Raw genomic sequence first — 15,024 nt, 5'->3', positions numbered from 1 at the left:
AGTTTCTGCTGAAAAGTCTGATGATAATCTAACAGGATTTCCTTTGTAGGTTACCGTCTTCTTTTCTCTGGCTGCCTTGAGGATTCTTTCTTTGTCATTGATTTTTGACAGCTATAACACAATATGCCTTGGAGAAGACCCGTTGGGGTTGAGGTAATTAGGTGTTTTATTTACTTCTTGGATTTGAGGACCCAGTTCTTTCCACAAGTTTGGGAAGTTCTCATCGACTATTTGTTTGAATATACTCTCTGTTCCCTTCTCTCTTTCTTCTCCTTCTGGTATGCCCATTATTCTTATATTGCTCTTTCTGATGGAGTCAGAAAGTTCTTGTAGAGTTCTTTCATTTCTTTTAAGTCTCAAGTCTCTTTCTTCTTCCATCTGTGTAATTTCCAGGTTTCTATCTTCGATGTCACTGATTCTTTCCTCCATCTGGTCAACTCTACTACCTAAGCTGGCTATTTCATTCTTAATTTCTTCTATTGAGTTCTTAATCTCCAGAAATTCTATTTGGTTCTTTTTAAAATTTCAATCTCTTTGGTAAAAAGTTCATGTTGTTCTTTGATTGTGTTTCTGAATTCATTAAACTGCCTTTCTGTGTTTTCTTGCATCTCTTTGAGTTTTTTTTTAGAAGTGCAATCTTGAATTCTCTGTCATTTAAGTCACATATTACCATATTTTTAACTTCATTTTCTAGATACTTTTCACTTTTTTTCTGAGCTGTCTTGTTGCCTTGGTTATTCATGGCAATTAATGATTTATTTTTTTCTCTTACTAGACATCTACAGGAGTAGATTCTGCAACAGGTTGATAGGAGGAGGTCTTTCTTCTGTTTTCCAGTACATGTTGGTAGAATGTTTTAGTTTTACTCCGACTGCAGCCCTTTGTTCTCTGTCACACTGTAGTGTTATGTTTTCTCTGCACTATTCCAGCTTCTCACACAATGGGGGGATTCCCTGGAAGGTGGGTGTCATGCGGGAGACCCTTCTCACTGCGCCATTTGTCATGCAGGGCGACCTGCGGGGTCTCTGGTCCCGCTCCCCATACAAGAACGCAGGATATGGTGAGGCCAAAAAGGAACACCCACGGAGCCATAGGTAGGGGAGTCATACCACTATATTCTCTCTGGCGGCACTATACTCTCACTGGAGGCTGGATCCACATTGTCCGCAAACCGCCATCCACACTTGCCAGCCCAGACACCATCTTCTTGCTAGCCCCCATTCTTTCTCTCTTCTCCTTCTCTAGCGTAGCCACAGCAGTTATATTAGTGGCCAATGGCTCACTGGTTACAGCTGACGGCCAACTAGCCACAGCTGATGGCCATGCAATCACAGTTGGCCATTTACTACCTGAGCCAGCACCTTTCTATGTGAGGCCGAGAGCCTGGAAACTGCTTTCTGGGGCTCTGCCCCCACAGTGGGCTTCACCTCTGTTAACCATTCGCCTGGGTCACAGGGTGCCACATCCTTGTAGGGATTTGGAGAGCTTTTGAGGTTCCAAATCTCTTCCTGCACCAGATTCAGGGTTCGTGTGTTTCAGCAGTTCTGTTTACTCCTGCAGGGATCTGCCCAGATAAGTGGGGACAGGGGCGGGGTGATTTGTGAGAGGTTTTCCCAGTGCAATGGCTGCGACCACCACCACAGCCAATCCTGCTTCCACAGCTCCCTCCCCTTTCCCGGAACTAGTTGGGCTTTGAATGTGTGTCTGCGGACCACAGTTCTCAGAACTGCAAATACTCTGTTCTTTTGATCTGACACTGCTACTGTTCTGCTTCTAGCATGGGACAGATTGGGGCGGGCCGAGCTGTGAGAGGATAGTGAGTGGGCGGCTAGTCTCAGTGCCTTCAGCTCCATTCTCTGCTGGGCAGTGAATGCTTAAACCAATGGTTTCAACCTTCTTCCCTCAGTCTTTGCTCTGAAGTCTCTGTCGTGAGCGTTGGTTTCAGCCGTGTTATCCCCTCTGCCCTGTGGGCCATAAACAGAGCCCTAGCAGTTCGAGTTCTTCCCTGTCCCGCAGCTGTGGTAGTTCTGGGTTGCAGCGAGCTTGGAGCACTGAGCTAGGTCTGCTTCCTGTGCCCATGTGGCTGTGTCTCTGCACTTCTCTCTTCCCTCCTCTCCTGCTCGGTCAATTTTCCAACCTTTAGGTGAATTCCGTAATGAGCCTCTTCGTGTTGCCTGTCTGCTGTGCAGGGAGTCCTTTGTGGAGTTATAGCTGTTTAATTTGTGATAAATTCCAGGGGAGATTTCCAGTGGTTCACCTCATGCCACCATTTTGATGACGTCTCTCCGTTAAGCTCTCTTCAGTTATCTTTTTGACCGTACTATATGTTTCCTGCTAGGTCCTTGTTCAATACCAGCACTAATGTAGATAGCAGGAGTTCTGGGTTCCAGACTTGCTTCTGCCACTTTCTACATGATGTGACTTTGGATCTTAGTTATCTCTGAGTGTCTTTGAGTCTTATATTCATTATCTGTTAATGGTAATAATTACGCCTATGCAGCATACCTCATAGGATTGTTACGTTAATAAAACTTAGTTTTGTGCTAGAAAATATATTGATTGTTTCATAAATGTGAAGAACAACATAAATCTAAGGTTTTGTTATTACCATATTATGTTGAAGAATCTTGGGTGAGACTCAAGAAGCACATTACCAAAAACGGAAAGAACCAGGAATAAGGTCACAGAAAGAAATGGACAACTCAGGAGAAATGTCCGTGCCACTTACAAGAGACTTATGCCAATGATTCAACTGATGCCATCTTCATTCAGGTCCTCGAGCACAGAGAAACCCTGTGTGTGTTGCCATAGCAACTGCCAGCCAGAAACTGGAAATTCCTGCAGCTTATAATATCAATCACCATGAGAAAAGGAGTCAGAGCAAACTGCAAGAAATGTATATCATAGAGGCCACATAAAGAAGAACTATAGTAAAGATAGTATGTAGAAGTTGTTCTCTACGTGTTGGCCCTGGACCAGCAGCATTAACATCACTGGGAAATTATTAGATATGTAGACTCTTGACACCACTCATGACCTACTGAATCAGGAATTTTGTGTTTTAACATGCCCTCCAGGTGATTCCGATACACACTAAAATTTGAAGACCACTGTTCTAAGGGTCAGGAAATTCTGCTTAAACTCCCAGTCTCCAAATATGCAGAGTGTGGGTAATAAAGAAATTAAAAGTTTAAAAACAGAAGGCAAACATGATCTCATTTCCCTCTGGTTTACCTGAATCTGAATGGTAATGTTGACTAAAATACTGCAATGGGAAGCCTGACTATATTAGTTTTTATTTTGTTTTGTTCTGTTTTAATTCCTGCATGACAAAATACCACAAATTTAGTAGTTCAAAACAACACACATTCATTATCTCAGTTTCTGTGGGTCACAAGTCTGGGCATGACTTAACTGGATACCCTATTTAGTGTCTCACAAAGTTGCAATCAACGTGTTAGCCAGGACTGGGTTACCATCAGAGGCTTGACTAGAGAAGGATCTGCTTTCAAGCTCCCTCAAGTTGTTGGCAGAACTCATTTCCTTGTGGCTGTAGAATTCATGGAAGCTTGCTGTCATGTGAGGCAGCTTGCGGGGTCTCTAGTCCTGCTCCCCAGGTAAGAACGCAGGATATGGTAAGGCCAAAAAGAAACACCCACGGAGCCATAGGTACGGGAGTCATACCACTATAGTCTCACTGGTGGCACTATAGTCTCACTGGAGGATGGAGCCACACAAGCTGCAAACTGCTGTCCGCTTTTCTGCCTGCCACCCAACCGACTCCCCAACCAGCGCAGCCGCGGCAGTTACATCAGTGGCCAATTGGCTAACCGGCCACAGCCGACGGCCAACCAGCCGCAGCTGATGGCCATCCACCACCCGAGCCAGCAGTACCCCACGTGAGGCTGAGAGCCTGGGAACTGCTTCCTAGGGCTCTGTTACCACACTCCACCCCTACAGGGTCTCGCCTCACAATCTACATGACAAACGTCTTCCGCGAGGGTCCCTGTGCCATATTAGCCTACAGGCACCTACAGATGGAAAGAAACAGTAGTCTTAGGAACCAACAATGGCAAATCCCTTCCATCTGGGAGGATACATGCTAGCTTTTTGTCCTGGGAAAGGAGGGTCGCTGCCACTGGCACCTTTCCCGATTTGTGGTCCCAGACCTTTATGGCAGTGCTCGGGGTCCCCTGCATAGTTTCAACATGTAACAGAACAGGGGACCCCATAATAGGTCATAGTGAGAGCACATAGATTCCCCGGAAAATCATCCCGGTATCGGGACCTCCATATACTACAGTCACTCACAGTGGCCATTCAGCTACCACCCCTGACATCTCTTGCAAATCTTGAGTCAAACCATCCCCCCCATGCGGCTATCAGGCCCAACCATCGACAGTGGGGGCTTTTGACCTGCCAGGGACATGTCCATTGCTGCCATTCCCCTGCTTTCAAGCATGTGGGTGCTGGCAGCAAAATCTTTCCATTTCTGCCATAGCCTGGCTTTAACAGAGTCTCACTTGTGGTAACTTATAGTTGAATAGGAGTGGCCATCCAATGTAACAGAGCTTCTACTGATGCAGGCCCTCCCTTCCGTGGTCTCTCATTCAGGATTCTCAAGATGTCCCATAGACGCAAGGCCCAGTCACGCATCGCGGGAGGGTGTTTTGACACCCGGAGGTCTTGCTTCAAAAGGCCGTTGTAGTGTTCAATCATGCTAGCTGCTTGTGGGTTATATGGGGTATGAAACAACCATTGCACATCCATCCTGGCAGCCCAGCGCTGCACTTCTTGCCCCGTAAAATGGGTACCCCTGTCACTTTCAATGACTTGGGGACACCCATAAAGGGCGCACAGCCGTGTAAGAGCGACCATTGTATGCCGCTGATCCACAGCCAGACACTGCCAAGAAAACATCAATCCCATAGCAGTGTTCACTGCTGTGAATGCATATATCACACTGCGGACCTTAAGCAGAGGTCCAATATAATCCACTTGCCAGTGAGAGAGGGGCACCCTCCCTCACATAATCTGCTGTGTCTCCAGGGGAGCCTCCACCTTTGGGGGCTGTCCTTGGCATAGACTGCACAGTCATAGCAGGCATCTGCTATCTCCTGCCATTTCAAAGCCAGACCCCAAAGTCTGCTCACCTGCCACATGGTTCGGCTTCCAGCGTGTTGCAATTTCCTATGCAGCCAATGGGCCACATCAGTGGCAGGAGCCCGCTCTAACCATCATACCTGTGCTAGGGCGTCTGCTTCCTCATTACCTGGGGACACTGAGGGGGAGTGACATGTGACATGCATTAGGGTCACCTCCTTTCTCTACCCTAGGTACCAGAGGTCCTGCCACATGGCTTGACACCACAGTGGACAGTGTCCTACCAACCAGTTTTGGTGTTTCCACGTAGGGAGCCAAAACGTTAGGCCCCAGAATACCGCCAAACTGTCAGTACAAATAACTAGGGGCCCGGGCTCGTGGCTGATTATCATCCACACAGCCCGTAGCTCAGCCCACTGGCTACTCTGGCCCGTCCCAGTATCAAACCAAATGGTGTCTGTTTCGGGCTGCACACCAATAGCCGTCAAACGGCTGCAGCCCTTCGGCTAGAACCATAGGTAAACCAGGCATCCTCAGGTACTGGGGGCTGTCCTTCTTTGTAGGGTGAGGGTTCTAAGTCCTCCCCTCTAGGCAGAGCAATAGGCTCAGCCTGGGCTACAAGCTCCACAGGCCCCAGGACCTGTAGTAGCTCTGTGCTCAAAGGGCTTGAACTAAGAGTGCTACGTTGCTCCAAGTAGGCACCCCACTTGGCGAGGGTGGTGGTCTGTGCCACCCCCGTTTTGGGTCCCTGGGTCCATGTACGAACCCACCCCTGGATGGGATAAGTTGTTCGAACCAACACGCGTGCCATTCCTGTGATGGCTTCTGTGGCCACTAGGGTTGTGTACACAGCAGCCAGCTGTTTCTCTATTAGAAAGTAGTGAACTTCCGCTCCTTTCCACAATTGGGACCAAAATCCCACTGGTAACCGGAGATGCTCCTGCCATTGCCAGAGGCCCCAACCATACCCCTCTTGTGTTATGTGAACATCAAGTTCAAATGGGCGGCCAGGGTTTGCAGAACTACTTGCAGAGCCTGTGCCTCCTGCACTGCTTGTTTTGTGGCAACAAAGCCTTGCTCTATAGCCTCTGTCCAATCCCATGAGGCCAACTTTTTTATCATGTTATACAAGGGCCTTTCCATTTGTGCTAAATGGGATACAAATGCCCGTCAATATCCTAGCAGACCCAAATACGTCTGCAGTTGGGAGACCTTGGTCGGCTGGGGAAAGGCTTGTATTTTGTCAATAATTGCCTGAGGTATGACCTTTGTCTTACCCGACCACACAACACCCCAAAACTTGACGGATAAGCCAGGGCCTTGGACCTTCTACTCATTCACCACCCAGCCACGTGATTTCATGTGGCAGAGAAGAGAGGGAAATACTTGCTGTAAATCTGAAAGAGAATCAGATGTTAGCAAGATATCATCGACATAATGAAACAAGGCCACAGAGGACGGGTGATCACACTGTGCTAAATCCTGGGCTACGACCCCGTGGCAGATAGTAGGGCTGTGCAGGTATCCTTGTGGAAGGACTTGAAAAGTCCACTGCCGCCCGTCCCAAGTAAAAGCAAACTGCCCTTGACACTCGGGTGCAATGTCAATGGAGAAACAAGCATTGGCCAAGTCCACTACATAGTGATACGTTCCCAGGCGGACAGTCAGACGATCCATCAAATCGTGAATTGAAGGCACTGCAGCGTGCAAAGGTGACGTCACCTTATTCAACTCCCTATATTCCACAGTCATTCGCCAGGTCCAATCTGGCTTCTTGACAGGCCATACTGGGGAGTTAAAGGGACTGTGCATTGGCCTCACAATATGTGCCTCCTCCAATTCCAATATTGTACAACCAATCTCCTCCTGCCCTCCTGGCAGGTGATACTGTCACACTGTAACCACACGCCAGGGCTGTGGCAACACTTGAGGAGGGTGGTGAGCATGCCCGCATGTCACCGCTTTCACCACCCAGATCCGGAGATGGAACTCTCCTACTGATGTCCATAAGCTGAGGCCACGTAGCACGTCCACCCCTAGAATATACTCCAGAAGGGGAGAGACATAAACCTTGTAGGTACTAGGGGGAAGGCTTCCTATACCCAGTGGTAAGGAAACAGCTTTTACAGTCACAGTCTTTCCCCCATAGCCATCAATGCAGATTGCTGGTCTGGGGAACAGTTTTGGGTTCCCATAAACAAGACGGCAGTATGCGCCAGTGTCAACTAGGGCCAAAACTCTCTGCACATTAGAAGGGTACCAATGTATGGACAGTTCCATGTGGGGCCTCTGGTCCCCGCTTATCCCCTCTGATTGGGTATCTTGGCCCCACCCTTAATCAATCTGAAAGGAGTCATCCTCAAGCAGCCACATGAAGTCCTGGAGGGACATGGATTGCGCTTTCTCAGACTTCTCCTTTAGGCTTCTCCGGAATTGTTCCGGATGCAACTATTTCCAAAGTTCCAACAAGAGTGCATTGGGTTGACTGTCTATTTTTTCCCGATTGACCCCTGTTGCCACGATATCACGCCACATGTGTGTGCATGTTACTCTCTGAGGCCTGCGACCTCGCCCCTTTACTTTTGATTTGGGCTTCCAGGTCTCAACTGCACGGACCTCCTGTCTTAACTTCCTTTGCCTCCAGCTTTCAACATCCTCTAGGGTGGCCATGGCAGTTGTAACTTCATGGATCCATTGCCCTACATAGGGCATAAGAATGGCGACCAAGGATCCAAAAGCACTCGCAGGTAGAGTATCCAAAACCAGATCTCTCATGCTGGCTCTAAAAAGCTCATCATCCGGTTCCTGCATATTAGGGTTGAAAATAGCATGTCTTATATCCATTTCACGGATGATTTAAGTAAGTACTGTATATGACTACCATTTACTCACAGTGTCTGGCAGCTCGCCAGCCTCTCCCCATACTGTGCGTACTGCAGCATTGAGCCACTCCATTAGAGAGTGGTTGCCCTGGTTTTGGGCCAACCTATGGCAGTTCTGTAAACTTTGTTGCAGGGACAGATGCACTGTCACAAAGGCTAGCTTTTCCATCTTGCCTGGGGAGCAGAGAATGTTGTCTGCTCCCTCATCCCATAAACATAATAGCCAACCCAAGACTGGCTCTCCAGGGTGCTGTCGGTACCACCTCCCCAGCTCCTGCAACTCAGTGGGAGTGTAAGGGGTGTAGGTCATGAACTCAGTCACAGCTGGGTTGCCTGCAGCAACAGCCCCGGGGCCCAAAGTTTGCTCACGTTTTACACTTTGCTTCAATATTGGCCTGGCTTGGAGGTTGGGAGGTACATTGTCTCCACTTGCTTCCTCTGCCTCTGCCTCAGAGTCTCCACTGTGGGGCCCCTCTTCTAACAGGCGGACTCGAGCTTCCAGTGCCTCCAACCAGGACACCTGGTCCAGCACCTGGGCTATTTCATTAGGCGCATTTTCTGTGTTACGACTGAAGGCCGTGAGGAACATCCAGCCCACGCGGCCATCTGTAACCTTCTCCTCCTCCAGCAACAGCTCAGCTAAAACCTGCAGGGCCCTCTCCACACTGGCCAGAGAGCCATCCATGTCCTCCCACCCCTCCTTGGGGGTCCAACTCCTGAGAACAGTGGCCACCAGGCACCACACACTGTGTGGGGGCCACCTGTCCTCCTGCCCAGAGTCAGCCTCCATTCCTACCTGGCCGGAATCTTGCTCACCAAGCCAGGTGTCTGAGTGGGTGGAGTCCTCCGTGTAAGATGTCCACAACCCTCAGAACCTAAGGCAGCAGCAGATCACCAAAATGAAGGCGACACCTTCTATGGCCAAGAGGGTGGTGTGCCATCTGGAGGCTTGAGTCTCCCAGGCAGACCATGCCTCCTGTTCCCAGTGCCTCTCCTCACGGGCCTCCCGAAGCAGAGCTTTCACATGCACAAACTGCTCCACCATCCTTCAGAAAGTTTTGGCCGGCACCATACCCTGCTCGCTGTGCCATTTGTCGTGAGAAGCGGCTTGTGGGGTCTCTAGTCCCGCTCCCCACATAAGAACACAGGATATAGCTAGGCCAAAAAGGAACACCCATGGAGCCATAGGTAGGGGAGTCATACCACTATAGTCTCACTGGTGACACTATAGTCTCACTGGAGGCTGGAGCCACATGACCTGCAACCTGCTGTCTGCTTTTCTGCCTGCCACCCAACCGACTCCCCAACCAGTGCAGCCATGGCAGTTATATCAGTGGCCAATTGGCTAACCGGCCACAGCCAATGGCCGACCAGCCACAGCTGCTGGCCATCCAGCACCCAAGTCAGCACTCTCCCACGTGAGGCTGAGAGCCTGGAATTTGCTCTCTGGGGCTTTGTCCCCACACTTGCTTTTTCAAAGCCAGCAATGGAGAGAGAGAGAGAGAGAGAGAGAGAGAGAGAGAGAGAGAGAGAGAGAGAGAGAAAGAGAGAGAGAGAGAGAGAGAGAGAGAGAGAGAGCTAAATTAAGTTTTACATAACACAACACAATCATGGGAGTGACAATCCATCATCTTGCCATATTCTACTGGTTAGAAGTAAGTCACAGGTTTCACATACACTCAAGTGGAGGGGAGGGTATTATACAAGCATGTGAATATAAGGAGGCAGGGATTATAGGAGACACCTTAAAGTCTTCCATAGTCTACCCTCTAGCCCCCAATGATTATTTATGTGTCTCTCACATGGAAAATACATTTACACACATCCGAGGGTTCCCAAAAGTCTCCTCCCATTATAGCATCTGCTCAAAGTCCAAAATCTCATAACCTAAATCAGGTACAGGTGTGGAGGAGGCTCCTGGGTGTAATCTTTTAAGTACAATTGCTGGGCCACTATTGCTCTCCATCTGTAGACCTATGAAACTAAAGAGACACATTGTCAACTCCCAACATATCCAACATACAATGGTGAGAAAAGCACAACATAACAGATATAGACATTCCAGTTTTAAAAAGGAAAATGCAAAGTAAAAAGGAACCAACGGTCCAAAGCAGTTCTGAAATCCAGCCAAGCAAATAAAAGGATTTACTTGATGAGATTCCAAAGTCTGGGAATAATTCTTCATGGCTCTCAGCTCCACCTTCTGGAGTTTTGGTTCAATGTTAATGTGGGGACAGAGTCCCAGAGAGCAGTTTCCAGGCTCTCGGCCTCACGTGGAAAGGTGCTGACTCAGGTAATAGATGGTTGTCAGCTCTGGCTAATTGACCATCAGCTGTTACCAGTTAGCCAATTAGACACAGATATAACTGCCGCGGCTGCGCTGGGGAGTTGAGTCAGAGAGTGGAGTCGAGAGTCGAGAGTCAAGAGTCAAGTCGGTGGGTTGGCAGGCAGAGAAGCAGACAGCAGGTTGCGGATCATGTGGGCCCAGCCTCCAGAGAGAATATAGTGGTATGACTCCCCTACGTATGGCTCCATGAGTGTTCCTTTTTGGCCTCACCATATCCTGCGTTCTTGTGTGGGGAGCGGGACTAGAGGAGGCTGCCTCGCACGACAAATAGCGGAGCGAGCAGAGTCCCCCGCACAACAGTTAATCATCCTGGCTTTTTCATGAAAGGTAGCATGTGTGTATAGCTCTTTAGTTTTATCAACATACTTCCTGCTAGTGTACTTTTGGAGATCCAAAAGACTCCCTTCATTTCGTACTCACTTCATCCCCTTCAGTTCAGTCTGGCAGTGTTTCCTATGAAATAATTTTCTCAGAAACTTTGTGGTTGTCCCATGGATTTCTGTAGGTCTATTCCATTTGACAAAAGCCACATCAACAGATTTATTTTCTTCAAAATAATCCCCTTTCTATCTGGGCCTCTTGCTGAGAGGGTTTAGAAGCTTCCTAGAAGGCTTACGGTTTGATTGAGAGGATCTGTGAGACACACTCTTAATCTCTTGAAAGGGCCCTTTGTGTGACTGAATACTTTCAATTTTTGACCTTTCTGGGGTTTTAGCAAACAGTTGTAGAGTTACACCCTTCAATTTTTTCTCTAGACCAAGCTATCTTAATTTTAGCATCTTTTATCATCTGAAAAGACTGTGGGTTTTCATAATAATCAAGTCTTCATTTCTTTTTGTTCTTCTCTGAGTTTTTCTCTCTCCTTTCACATTTTACTATAAGCAATAAAAGGAAACCAAGCAATACTTTCAACACTTCACTTGTAATTATCCTTAGCTAGATAACCAAGTTCATCATTTACAAGTTTTACTTTCCACGTAACAGCAGGAGATAATTTTTCTGAGCCCTCTGCCTCTACATAACAAGGATTCCTTCCTTCAGCTTTCAATAGCATATCTCTCATTTCTTCTGAGCCCTCCCTAGTAACATCCTCCAACTACAGATTTCTACTAACAGTCTGCTCAAGGCAATTTAGGCTGTCTCTATAATTTTTCTCCAAATTCTTACAGTCCACCTACTGCACAGTTCCAAAGCCACTCCCACATGTGTATTTGTTATAGCAGTATCTCACTTCTGCTACCAAAATATGTTTTCTATTACTGCATAACAAATTACCAAAAAATTAGCAGCTTAAAACCACACACATTTGTTATCTGAGTTTTTGTAAGTCAAAAGTTAAAGTATTTTTTAACCTTGTCTTTTGTTTAAAGTCTCACAAACCTGGAATTAAAGTATCAGCCAGGACTCAGAGGCTTGAGGGAGGAATGATTTACTTCCAAGATCCTTCAGGCTGTCCGAATAATTAATTTCCTCATTGTTGTAGAATTCATGGAAGCTTGCTTCTTTAAAGAGAGAGAGAGAGAGAGAGAGAGAGAGAGAGAGAGAGAGAGAGAGAGAGAAAGAGAGGAGACTGTTAGCAAGATGGAGTCTTATATAATGTAACATAATCATAGGAATGGCAGGCATCACTTTTGCCATATTCTATTGATCAGAAACAAGTTACAGGTTTCGCACACATTCCAAGGAAGAGGATTTGAACATAAGGAGGGGGAGGTTATTGGAGTAACCATAAAATTTGTTTGCCATACAGACCTTTTTCAAAATAAGTGGAACAAAAAGAATTTTCAGGGAAAGAATCTCGTGATGTTAAGAACATGCATAAATTAGAACCCAGGAACTCAAGGGTGGGTAGAAAGACAAAATCAATTAAGAGTGGAAAAAAATTTTAAAAAGGGTTTCACTATAGAGTACTAAGAGAGATGTGGAAGATGCTTTGCTAATACAGATGATAATCGAAGAAGGGAAAGACCATGAAGGATAAAATGGTTAGGTAAAGATATGTTGGTGAGGTAAGACTTAGAATGTACTTTGAATAATGGAGAGTATTTAGACCTGAAGAAAGCATTCCATTACTTAGTGAAGGCATGAATATTATTTGGAGATGGCAACAAGCATGAAAAGTACAGGATACAGTGAGGAGACTGAGTGATTCAATGGTTTTCTACCTTGGTTGCACATTAGAATCATGTAGAAACTGAAAAAAAAATACTGTACCCAGGCCCAGCCTAGGTGTTCTGTTTTAATTGGTGGGAGCAGAAGCCCAGAAGAAAGCACTCAAGGAAAATATAGTCTACATCAGGGATGAGTATCAAAAGACTGATTTAAAGAGTATATTCATGTGAAACAAAGCAATATTTTACATATGTCAAGTAGGATTAGCTGTAGGTTACATATCACCTAGGACATAGAACAAAAAAAATGTTTTGTTTAGTAGTTATTAATAACCATAGAACACAGTTGTGTCACACATTTCTGATGCACCATTTCAGATCCTCTTGGCTTCATGTCTTTGTTTTATTTTGTTTTATTTTATTTTCAGTTCTTGTAGTGACAGGAAGCTCCAAGAGGGCTCTTTCTTCCTAGAGTCCCAACCAGAGAATGCCTCGCCGCCTGCCTGCACCTAAGCCTCTCTCCATGGTACTCTGTCCTACACCATCACCCTGGCCTGCATAAACTAGAAGTGTAGGCAAGTCAATATCCTGTGGAGTAAAACTTTGGCTAATGGGACAGGAAGCAGTGGATATGTCTTTTAATTTTTATCCACATACTGTCTTTTAAATTTTATCCATCACTGGGGACACACTGTCCCCAGTGAAGTCCTTGAGTGCATTTTATAGAGATAGTTTTTGGGGGCTGAATGCCACAAATCCAGCATTCTGTTGCACTGAGCAACAGCAAGCTCAACAAAACAGTTTTATATTTGTTCTCATTTAGCTCCTTCACTCTTTTTGTTTCTCTCCTTCTGCCTGGAATAGTGTCCCTGATAAAATACAAGCACATAAAGGAGTGACGTCATAGGAATGGCGGCAGAGGGGCACACTTATTGAGTTTTCCTCTGGATCTTATCATAAACGGGACATATAACCCATCAAAGGACTCTCTGCTCATCACGCAGAAAAGCTAAGAGACTCGTGCAAGGAGTACTTGCAAGTGGGCAAATTGGGCGAGCAGGGGAAGAGGGAAGGGAGCAGAGTGGAGACGCGGCCCGCATCTGCGGTGGTGGAAACAGGGCTGGCATCCAAAGCTGCAGAGACGCAGGGGATCCCAGGATGAAACAGAGAACACACAATCCAGGAGGTGGATGTTTCCCTCTGTTTCTTCTGTTATTACAGTATATATTTCAGTTCTGGATTTTTTTTGAGTGGTTTCCCTTAAGCTTATGTTAAAGAAAGTTTGATATTTAGAGTATTCCATATTCCTCAGCATGCTTACTTTCTCCATTCCCATATTGTGGTTCAGGTCTTTACTCTCCCCCTTTTTGAGTTGTGGTTGCCACAAATTGTCCCTGTTGATGGTGGTCGAATACCCTCCTTTAATATTTCCTGTAGTGCAGGTCGTGTAATACAAAATTCCCTCAGCTTCTGTATGTCTGGAAAGGTCTTTCTTCCTCCTTCATATCTAAAGGATATCTTTGCTGGATATATTATTCTTGGCTCATAATTTCTCTCTTTCAATAGTTTGAATATTTGGTTCCACTCCCTCCTGGCTTGTAGAGTTTCTGCTGAAAAATCTGATGATAATCTAATGGGCTTTCCTTTGTATGTTACTGTCTTCTTTTCCCTGGCTGCTTTGAGGATTCTTTCTTTGTCGTTGATTTTAGACAGCTTCAATACAATGTGCTTTGGAGAAGGCCTGTTGGGATTGAGGTAATTAGGTGTTCTATTTGCTTGTTAGATTCGAGGATCCAGTTCAGTCCACAAGTTTGGGAAGTTCTCATCAACAATTTGTTTGAATATATTCTCTGTTCCCTTCTCTCATTCTTCTGCTTCTGGTGTGCCCATTATTCTTATATTGCTCTTTCTGATGGAGTCAGAAAGTTCTTGTAGAGTTCTTTCATTTCTTTGAAGTCTCGAGTCTCTTTCTTCTTCCATCTGGGTAATTTCCAGGTTTCTATCTTTGATGTCACTGATTCTTTCCTCCATCCGGTCAACTCTGCTACTTAAGCTGTTTATTTCATTCTTGTTTTCTTCTATTGAGTTCTTAATCTCCAGAAATTCTATTTGGCTCTTTTTTATAATTTCAATCTCTTTCGTGAAACGCTCATGTTGTTCTCTGATTGTGTTTCTGAGTTCATTAAACTGCCTTTCTGTGTTTTCTTGCATCTCGTTGAGTTTTTTCAGAACTGCAATCTTGAATTCTCTGTTGTTTAAGTCACATATTTGCATATCTTTAAGTTCCTTTTCTGGAGACTTTTCACTTTCGTTGTGAGCTGTCTTATTGCCTTGGTGATTCTTGGCAATTACTAATTTATTATTTCTCTTCCTAGACATCTACCAGAGTGGCTTCTGCAACAGGTTGATAAGTAGAGGTCTTTCTCTTGTTTTCCAGTGCTTGTTGGTAGAATGTTTTATTTTTTCTGTGACTGCAGCCTATTTTTCCTCTCCCACACGGTAGTGCTATGTTTCTCTGCACTATTCCAGCTTCTCACACAATGGGGGAATTCCCTTGAAGATGGGCTTCTCCTCTGTTAAT

This window comes from Rhinolophus sinicus, chromosome X (assembly GCF_036562045.2).
Source record: "Rhinolophus sinicus isolate RSC01 chromosome X, ASM3656204v1, whole genome shotgun sequence".
In the NCBI taxonomy this organism is placed as follows: domain Eukaryota; kingdom Metazoa; phylum Chordata; class Mammalia; order Chiroptera; family Rhinolophidae; genus Rhinolophus; species Rhinolophus sinicus.
This window is presented reverse-complemented; position numbering follows the sequence as displayed.